This window comes from Fukomys damarensis, unplaced genomic scaffold, assembly GCF_012274545.1.
Source record: "Fukomys damarensis isolate Sample0158 unplaced genomic scaffold, DMR_v1.0_HiC HiC_scaffold_16, whole genome shotgun sequence".
NCBI lineage: Eukaryota > Metazoa > Chordata > Mammalia > Rodentia > Bathyergidae > Fukomys > Fukomys damarensis.
The window spans coordinates 71,012,014-71,022,961 of record NW_022900928.1 but is presented as its reverse complement, the minus strand read 5'-3'; the positions used below and the strand labels follow the sequence as shown (position 1 = coordinate 71,022,961).

Here is a 10,948-nt window from a genome sequence, read left to right as displayed (position 1 = left end):
TGTCTCTCCGCTGAGATTCAATGCCAATGGACATGGAATATGATTTCAGTTTTTCTGCTTTTATGTTCATTTCCCTTAATTTCTTGAGATGTTCTTTTGAATTTTTTGAGGAAGAGAGATCAGCATTAAAAGAGAAACGGCAGAAAATAAGGCTCTCACAACAAAGGCAAGTTGCAGATGCTTCGCAATTCAAAGATCTCCCAGATGAAATTCCTTTGCCCTTGGTTATTGGAACAAAGTTACAGCACGACTGTGTGGTGTTCATGACGGTCTGTTCACAGGACAATTAGATGCCATGGATACTCTTAATGCTGCTTATAGAGTGACTTTTGATGGGACAAGGCTTAGGACTCATACCATCCCTGACTACGAAGTTCTTCGTAATGAGCTTCTTGAAACCACGCCGATCGCTGTCTTTGACAGAAACAGCAGCTGTCTGGATTTTCAGGACCCCACCACGGTTACATTGTACTCCTCCTCTCCAGTCACCAGTTGCAAACAGTGATCCTTTACTGGGACAATCACCTTGGAGAAGTAAAATTTCTGGCTCTGACACTGAAACACTGGGTGGTTTTCCAGTAGAATTCCTTATTCAAGTGACTAAATTATCAAAAATTCTCATGATTAACAAGGAACATCTCAAGAAATTAAGGGAAATGAACATAAAAGCAGAAAAACTGAAATCATATTCCATGTCCATTGGCACTGAATCTCAGCGGAGACATGCAACAATTGTTCTAGAGCTTGAACAACCGAATAAGGACCTGAACAAAGTTTTGCATAAAGTTCAACTTTACTGTTATGAGCTTGCTCCAGATCAGGGGCTGAAGCGGGCGGGTGAGCGCACAGACCTGCACCAGAGCTGTGAGGAGGAGGTGCAGGAGATCAGCCTGCTCGCCAACCCCTCAGCCAGACAGCCCTGTGTTGAAAATGAAAACCTCACAGATTTGATCTCCAGGCTTACAGCTATCTTATTACAAATTAAGTGTCTTGCAGAGGGAGGAGACCTGAATCCCTTTGAGTTCAAATCATTTACAGACTCATTAAATGATATCAGGAGTACAATAGATGCTTCTAATATCAGTTGCTTTCAGAATAATGTAGAAACCCACGCTGCACATATTCAGAGTGGCTTGAGCCAGATGGGAAACTTACATGCCTTCACAACGAATCACACCAACAGAGTGAGCACAGACTGAACCGTTCCAATTGCGTGGCACACTGGTTTGGAGAAGTTCTTTTCCTTTGTATAGGCTCCCAACACCAAAAAGCCTCACTGCTGAAAAATAAGGGAAATTTAAATCTCTAAATAAGGCATTTTACTATACTGCACTGCTTCTTAAACCAGCATTGCTGACTAGCATATATTTACTTTTCTTCTGTTATACATATGCAGTAGGATTGCTTATGTTCGTATGTTTATGAGCAGGTATTTTTAAACTGAAATGGGCTATAATATGATTTCATGGAAGAATGTTTGCCTTTTTTTTTTTTTTGAAATGTGCATGAATTCAACCCAGCCCTTGGAGACAACTGCTGCCACAGAGAACATGAAGAAACATATCCTCTTATGCATAGTGGCGAAGGCGGAAATTTCACCCGGAAAAGGACCACTCTGGTGGAGTTAGCTGATCACCACCTCAGTCTTTGGGAGATGAAGTCAGGTGGCGTGGGGAGCTCTAGTTTAAGGAAGCCACTGGAGTATGAATGGAAATACAGACTTTAGAATACATGTGGTATATACTTGCAACAGAACATGGTTCTATAGATCTTTTTATAATAATAAATATTTTGATTTATCATAGCATTTGTTGTTGGTCTGTTGAACAAAAATGAAGGAGCAGGAAAAAACCATTACTGCGTAGTGCTGAACTCTGCAGGTAGACTTGGCGTATCTCTCCCATCAGTTCAGGACAAAAAGTGCCACTGTTATGAGATTTATTTTTAAACATGACTGATAACACACTATTTTCATATTTTTTATCTGCACAAGTTAAACCAGATTACTGGTTACAGTCCAACAATACACGATTTATAAAATAAAAAAGTTTTATGAGAAAAGCAAAATAATGTTATGAATTGCAGAAAAATATTTGTTTTTTGGGGTTTTATTTGTTTTACCTTTTTTTTTAAGGAAAACCTGCTAAAATATTAATCTTGTAAAGAGTATGTATTTTGAATTTTCTGTTTTAATAGAGAATATTATAGTCAAAATATAATAAATTGTTTTCAAATTTGGAGTTTAAGATATAGCTGTAGGTATGGTTTTGATCCTTTTAGATGTCTCATAAAATGAGACTTTTTATATGTTAATGTATAATAAAACTGAAATAAGATTATTTTCCAAATTTGAATTTTTTGTATAGTTTAAAAATGCTTCTATATTCTTTGTTGATATTGTGCCACTGAAAAACTTTAGTGCAGAGTTTATTTTTTAGCTAAACTTTTATGCTAATAAGAAATGCATAAATCTTTTATTCTTAATATTTGTAATTCTAAATAAATTGGTCTATGAATTTTTTTTAATGTTTCTAGAATTTATAACAAATGCTACTCTTGGTTTGCGGCTTTGGCTCTTCCATTCGCCTCTGAACATTACTTCCCATAATCTCATGTGAGAAGCTCTCCCCGCTCAGATACCTTCATGCTTGTCTGGCAGCCCACTGTCCCTGATGCTGAAATACCCCTGTCCTTTGTACTCTTCCTGCTCCAGGGAGGGATAGCTCTACGGGAAAGGGTACTGGGACATTCCCATCAAACCAAGGTGCTCTTTCCTCTTCCTTCCTCCCTCTCTCCTTCCCTTTTTTCTTTGCTTTGTTGCCTTTTCTCTCTTCCCTCACTCTTTTTCCAACTTCATGTTCTGCATATGCTTCTCCTCTTAAAAGGTAGGAACTTCTCACAAACTATATCTTGAATTCTTTGTCTGCAGATCTTCAAGCTCTACATCTCATTAAGTAGAGATACCACCTATAAAGAGGGATTAAAAATTGTATTAATAGATTTTTTTTTTTTTTTGGTACTGGGAAATGAACTCGGGACCTTGCACTTGCGAGGAAGGCAGTGGAACCACTGAGCTAAATTTCCAGCCCCCATGTTAATAGATTTTTGAAAGAGCAGCTTCAAGTGATGTCACTACTGATGAGTTTACAGTGATATATGATGGTTTTTCAAGACCCATGTGTCATTTGCGCAGAGCCAACCAGCAAAGTAAACTGTTATAGACACTTCCAGTTATTCAAGCTAAACACTAAATCCAGAATCTCCATTCAGTGTAACCATATCAAGAAATTCACCCTGACCATTTACATGCACATCTTCTCATTTATTTTCAGGGAAAATTACTAAAACTTTATGAATTCGTTTTTAAAATGTTGCACTGCTTGGGGCTCTAGCTCAGTGGTAAAGAATGTGCTGAGAATGTGAGAAGTCTTCTCCAGGGAAGACTCATTTGGGCTGTGTAGATGTGTATCCCCAAATTCAGTCATCTGGGCACCCAGAATCTGCTATAGCAGTGGCTAAGGGAGCCAAACTACTGCTCAAGCTAATAGCAGACCTTGGAGTCATCCACATGGTGCTAGCTTTTAGATATACAGAGTGCAAGTTATAGGGTCATGGAGGGTTCCACCCAAGATTTCAATAAAAGTCATGGGAAGCCAGGCAGAAATGTGACAAGAGAACAGTCCCTGCCAGGATTCCTGGAAAGTGTGTTGCTTAAAGCTCTTAGTGTAAAGCTAAACCTATGATGGGGATATCAAAACCATGAAACCTGTGCCAAGGAAAGCCACAGAGAGAGAGAGACCAGAGCCAGCCCAGAAAAAAAGCCATGTGGGCTGCAGCCAGCAACACTACAGGGGCAGGGGTGCCCAGGCCTTTCAGTGCTCACCCCTCAGCACAATCTCCTCAGTGCTGAACGTGGAACTCCAGGATTAATGTTTTCTCTACTGTGTTTCAGTCTCATTTTAATGCAGTTCCTCTCTATTTTCTATCCCTCCCTTGACATGGACATGTTCACCCTTTGCCATTGTAAGTTGAAGGTATTTAGCTTTCTTTTTTTATTTTTTACAGGGACTCACAGCTAAGAATTTGACTTAAGTCTCAGGGGAGATTTCGGACTTGGACCTCTCAGCATTTCTGGAACTGTTAAGAATTTGATCTTAGTTCATCTTAGAGATGAACTAAATAAATTTTGCATAAGCAGGTAGTTACAAAGTTTGGGGGTCAGGGATAGAATGTTATGGTTTAAATCTAAAATGTCCTCTAAAAGTCTATGTTCAGCAGTTGTTGGAAGATGATTAGATTAATCCATTGACGAGTTCATAGCTAAATGTACTTTAGGAGGTGGGCTCTGGTAGGAAGAAGTGGATCACTGAGGGCATACATTTTTGTTCTTGGCCCCTCTTCTCTTTCTGCTACTTGGTTGCCATAGGTTGAACAGCAATCCTCCACCAGACCCTTCCAGCATGCTGTTTCTGCCTTGGGTTCATCCAACCATGGACTAGATCCTTGAATAAAGCCAAAATAAACTTCTCCTTTAAATTAAATCAAATATTTTTCCTCAGTAACGGGAATGTAACTAATACAGGAGGAAAGCCTATTTCTCCAAGTAAAGAGATTGAACAGAATTTTTGGCTTTAGCTTCCACTGTAACAGCCTTGGAAGAGCAGCAGCCATGCCTCTTCACTACCCCATGGCCATGGATCTCAATAAGGGCCACAAGGTGACCAAGAATGTGAGCAAACCGAGGCACAGCTGCAGCCACAAGTACCTCATCCAGCACATGAAGTTCAGGCGGGACATGGCGCAGGAGGTGTGCAGCTTCTGCCCCCTATGAGAGGTGCCACAAGGAGCTGCTCAAGGTCTCCAAGGACAAACGGGCCCTCAGGTTCATCAACAAAAAGGTGAGATGTACATCTGAGTCAAGAGGAAGTACAAGGAGCCGAGCCACGTTCAGGCTGCCATGAAGAAAGCAGCTGCCAAGAAGGAGTAAGCCCCTCTCCTCTGTGCAGAATATACCTTTGCAGAAAGAAAAAAAATAATTTTTAGCTTTAATATTCTCACCTTCAAGCAGGTATGGTGGTGCAGGCCTGTAAGGCCAGCTCTTGGGAGGCTGAGGCGTGAGTTCAAGGCCAGCCTGGCTACTTAGTGAGTTCAAGGCCAGGCCAGCCTGAACTATATAGCAAGACCCTATCTAAAAAAAAAAAAAAAAAAATTCTTACCTTCATAGATGTTCTCAACATGTTCCCAGCCTAATTTTCAGGGTCCTCATTTAAGAGCCTCACAGTCTCTCAAGATAAGGTTAGGATACTGATGGAGAAAACTCATGTTGTAGTGCAACAACCTGAAGGTTTTCAGAAATTTCAGTGTTCAGGCAATGAAAGAAAAATTTATTTGGGGGAAGTCACAGAAACTCTCTGGTTCTTTATTTGGATCTTGGGCTGGGGATGTAACCTGTGATTTCACTGTTTTTCTTCTCTATATATTCTAGTGGACTTAAAAAACTCAGTCTATATACCACAAGTCTTTGTTCACACTTAAATACTCTATGGTAACATCTTCTTGATCAGGCAGAGCCTTGTTTTCTGTAAATAAATCATGCCAGTAAACCACAGGTGATGACTACTTATTTTGCCATTATATTTCCTTGACTACTAACTATTATCTTATTTACCTGTGGCAACAGAATCACTGATGGCTTTAAGTTTAGCCAGATCAGAAAAGCAGTTCAGATTCTCATCCTTCAAGATCTATTCCTCTAGAACCATATCCAACAGCAATACAGTATCAGTCAGAGTTGGCAGAGAAAGAGAGCAAGGCTATTATGAACATAGAGATCTATTAGAAAAATTAGACATTTGCTAAACTTTATCATAGGAATGAGGCATAAAAGTGGAAGACACTTAAGAAATGAAGATCTGGACACAGAAGTTGAAAAATCAAAAAAAATCACTACAGAAGTCTTCCCAAAGCACTGGGACAAGTGGACAAGTCCAGGCTTGCAGGGACTTCTGAACAACAAAATACACATCCAGCTGAAAGTAGGTACGTGAAAGGGAGACGTGTAGAGACGTCTAGGAGAAACTGTTGCCTCTAAGTTATTCATACCCTTGGCGGTTGGATGCACAGCTAGGCTTGGGACTGCTGTTGATAATCAGGGCCAACAGCTTGGACGACAAATAGGGTGCCGAGCAAGGGCACGCAAACCAGCTGCCCTCCCTCAACCACCTGCTTCTGTCCATCTGATATTTTTGACTGTGATAAACTCCTGAGTCGCATAGCATCTCCTTCACTTTGACTTCTCAAATCTCACCCAAATTCTTTAGACAACACTGAACTCAAATTACACAAAGGAGAGAATTCTGGGAAATACAGTTCCCACATTCACCAAGTTGTTGTGGCACAATCTAACACAGCTCTCTAGGAGTGTGCAGTTGGAAGCAAGGAACACTAAGTACAGACCCAGAAAAGACCATGGAAATGACCTACTGAGAGACAAGACAAAACATGTGATGCCGATGGCATCTGGTCCGCCTATGTATCAACTCTGTGACTGAGAAATGTGTAAAACTGGCAATTGAGAAAAAAAGAATTATCACTTTGCTCCTTTTTTACTTCAGTAGACTCTTAGGTGCTTCCCATTTTTCTATTCTGTTCTTTAAATATTTGTTAATCAAAAGCAAGGAAAATCAAAGTTACATTCAATCTAAAGAATACAGGCTTGGGATATTTTTGCTAAGCATCATCAGTTTTTGATCTCTATAAAATTGTTTTTACTGTAAAAAAAAAACATTTAGTATTAAGAAGTTTTCTTAACATAATCCATTAAAGTGTTTTCCTGGGCCTGCCTGCCTGGGTTGATTTCAGTAGGTCATGATAGACTACAGAGTAAAGTAGGTGAGCTAAATTATTTGCTATTGTCCTTTCTGTGCCTCATTCTATAACTTCACCCAGGGCATGAAGCTTCTTCATGCTGTCTAATAAAGTATATATGCAGGGTGATTTTGGGAGATATATAGAAAGATGAAATAGTGGTAACAATTTGTGTCTTTAAGAAATCTAGAAACTCATGAAGCACTTTCAAATATATTTGCACATTTGAGTCTCAAGTAATCCAATGAAGTAAGCAAGGCAAATGTCATGTTTACCATTTTCATAGATATAGAAACATAGTCTTTGGGCTTTTCATGCAGCCTGCTATGCTCAGAACTCCCTTGGTTCATCATGGATGATGTAACGGAAAGTATGCAACCAATTATATTTGCTGAGCCAGATACTTTCCTGCCTATCCTGCTCCAAGAATGATGATGGTTTGCTCTACTTAACCCATACTTCCTTACCTGGCAATTTTATATCATTGACACACACATTTTGAAGTACTGCTGAAAGAGAATGTGGTTTGGTCAAAGAAAGATTTCAGTTAAAGAATTAGTACTTTGTGGCATGAGAAAGTTATTTACACTCTTGGAGATTTATAGTGCTTCCAATTCTAAAAACTGCAGTTATTGAAAGATTGCTATGTTGTTGAGATTGCATTATGCAACTGTTCATCATTAGCATGCCTCGCCCAATGCCAGGCATGAAACTAGTGATCAACCAATGCCAAGTTGCATGTAACAACTTAATCCTCAAGGTTGAGGACAGTTCCACACAAAGCACTCCTCATTTTTTCCAGTATCATTCTACCCATGAGTATTCATAGTTCTACAGAATTGTTCTCAAGTTATTTTATTTCTGGTCCTTTTTCATTCATTCAACAAATCTATATTGAATACAGACTGTTTTTCAGACACCGTATTAAACTCTCAATATAAAGTAATAAAGAAAAAAAAATCTATGCTTCCAGCCATGTAAGAAGCAGACCATATATCAGTAAACACACAGATGGCTGCACAGTGACAAATGGTGATAAATATTGTGAATGCAAAGCTCAGGATGTAATGTGGGAGATGAATCTCATGTGGGAAGTGAAAGATATTTTCTTCAGAGTGACATTTAAGCATAAAAATGAAAGGTTACAAAAGTCGATCCTGCAAAGTGGAAAAAAGCAGCATCTCATAGAGAAAGAACAGCAGGTATGAACACCCAGACAGAGGGGATAAAAACACTGGAAATCCAGCATGGCTGGAGCATAACTGAGAAGGTAGGCCTATAATGGGGCTCCCCATATAGCAAATTCTAAAACAAGTTTGAACACCTATAGTTTATTCAAGAGATAAGGGAGTGGATGAGTGAGATAGGAGAGAAAATGAAGCCAATATAATTGAACAGTTCACCACTGAGGGCTGCTGTTCCTCAAGCCCTGTACAACTTGGAGACACTTTACAAACAGAAAATCCAGGAAACTGGCTCCTCATTGACCCAACCCATACGCTATGGATGGCGGTATTTCTGTCTCACTTTAGCTCTCCTTGTGCAGCACTATCACTCTCCTAGCCTGAAAAACAAGCTCAGGAGCAAAAAGGTGTAGATGTGCCTAGAAAACATCCTGCAATGTGCAGAAGTGAATGAAAAATAAGAGGATGAGATGGGGGATGAAAGGAGCCTTCCTGGGCTCATTATCCAACTATAATAAAAGGGGAACCATTGACTTTTTAAATAAAATTATTGTCATTAGTTGCATTTGCCTAGGTAAATGATAAGATTCTTGAGAACAAAAGACATATAGTTTGCATTTCTTTAGCAACAGCTGTGGCAGCGACCCAAGGCTATTTACCCAGTACGTACTGAATCAATATGTTTGAGTCACTGTCTATAATGAAAAGCAGATGATGGAACTGAATTAACTGGATCACAGAAAATTACACCTTTCACCCATAAAGATGTTTGGGATCACTTCTCATTAATTCTCATAAGACATCAGACGGTTCGTGGTCATTCTGGTAATCTGCACTATTTATAGGGAATATTTTAGAAAGAGTTCAGCCATCACAAGGGGAATATAAGCTCCTTTTATCCCTGAGAGAGGCAGAGTAATGTTGTGCTTGAAAGCACTGCAGTCTGTAGAGTCCATGGAGTCCCACCCAAAGCAGGCAGGGCTAGGGCTGTGATCTCAGCAGCTACAGGGCCTGAAGTAAATTACTCAACCTCATTAACCCTCAGTTTCCTCATCTGTAAAATGGGCATAATAATAAAAGTTTACCTCACAAGGTTATTGTAAAAGTTAAATTAATTAATCATCACTGCCCAGTATGTAATTAGCATTCAGTAAGTATTATCATCATAAATAATATTTTGAATTAACTCAGTGTTATTCTGATAGGTTCTCTGGAATACAAATAAGATAAACTCCTAAATTTAGGGCAGAGACATGACCCACAGGACCCTATATCTGTCTGCACTTCTCTCTTCAAGCTTATGCTTCTAGGGTAGGAGAGAATATCTCTTTCCAATGGACAATATTTCTGGAAACACTTTCCCCAGGAATTTATTCTTATTGCACATATTTGTAGAGTGAAGAGTAGTGTACCAGATGCTACAGTGTGGCACTTACACCTGCCTCGCTCTCCTCGATGTTGCCCAAACCCACCTGCTTCCCAGAGAATTTAGACTGTGAGACATGAGTTTATAATGTAGCTTCATAGGTTGCAAAAGGCCTGGGACTGGACTCAACAGGGCCACAGCTTAGTTCTATCTTTCCAGGATTGTATATTTTTCTTAATTTTATTGGGATACAGTCTTTTTAAAACTTCTAGAAAGTGCACAGAAATATAAAAAAAGCAGAAAAATAAAGCTGTTTAAAATGGCTTAGGATATTCACCCATGATGCGATCAGCTGCACTTTGAAAATAACGTTGGAGTTAAAATGCTTTTATATTGAATCTAACCTAAAACACTTTCACAGTTTGCCCTCCTTTTGTTCTTGTGAAAACAAGAATTATGTGAAAACAAAAATTGGGTTCATCCATTCTCTACCTCTGGGGTGGAGCTGTTCGTCACCTTTGCGCCTCCACTTCCGGGAAACTGGACCGCGTTGTCTCCCTCTACTGGCCGACAGGAATGTGAGCTCCAGACCAAGATTTTAAAAAAAGAAAAGAAAAGGCAGCGCGGTTGGAGGGGGTGCCAGAGCTGGGCAAAGACCGCAGCCAGCACTGCCCGTGTCACGTGGGGAGGGTCACACTGGAGGACGTGATGTCGCTGCAAAGGTGGTTCCAGTCAGCACCTCCTGATCCAAGGCTCCTGGGGAGCCCTCCGGGCTCTGCCTCAACTAGTGCTAAAAAGCATTCATGAAGACTGAGATACTTCTGAGATTCTAAAAACAGCTCTCAAACTTGGCAGCTGCTGGCGTGAGACCTTACCGCGCTCCGGTAGAAAACGCAGTAGAAAACGCAGCAGCTGCCCGGACAGAACTTCTAGGAAAGCAGCGGGGGCGCTGCTCAGGGCTGAGAGACCCCCTGAGTCAGAGTGGCAACCTGAGCCGGCTCAGCGGGGACTCAACTCCAAACGAAGCAAACAGATTGCTTCAACAGGAACAGACTGCTAGCTGTCCCTGTGGCTCGGGTTTCTTCACAACTAAAATGGACATAATAACTAGTAATTGTTAATTATAACTGTCATGTTAATATTAATTTCTGGTGCTTATTTTATTTCATAAGCGTAAATTATTAAATATTAATAATATATACTTGTTACGAGTTGTTGTGATAATAATGCTCCACAATTTCACCCTCAAATATGTTATAATATTAATAGCAAACACTTCTATGGCATTTGCAAGATACTTGACAGTGTAATAGGTTTTTTAATCCGGGATTGTGAATTAGATTCTTTAGTCTTTTTCTTTTTAAGCCATCTTTGTTTCATACATATATATAAATGGATAGATAGATAGTGTGGTTATATTTATATATATTATATATATAGTTATATATATTATATATATAGTTTCATACATATATATAGTTTTAAAGCCATCTTTGTTTCATATATATATATAAAGAGAGAGAGAGAGAGA

The 10,948-nt window shown here is 39.6% G+C and overlaps 2 pseudogenes; both read left to right on the top strand.

The window, feature by feature from the left end:
* The window catches only part of LOC104858004, a 2,153-nt pseudogene extending 954 nt beyond the window's left edge, over positions 1-1,199 (top strand).
* A 3,470-nt stretch (positions 1,200-4,669) lies between these two features.
* Positions 4,670-4,987, top strand: LOC104857982 (annotated as a pseudogene).
* The last annotated feature ends 5,961 nt before the right edge of the window (positions 4,988-10,948 follow it).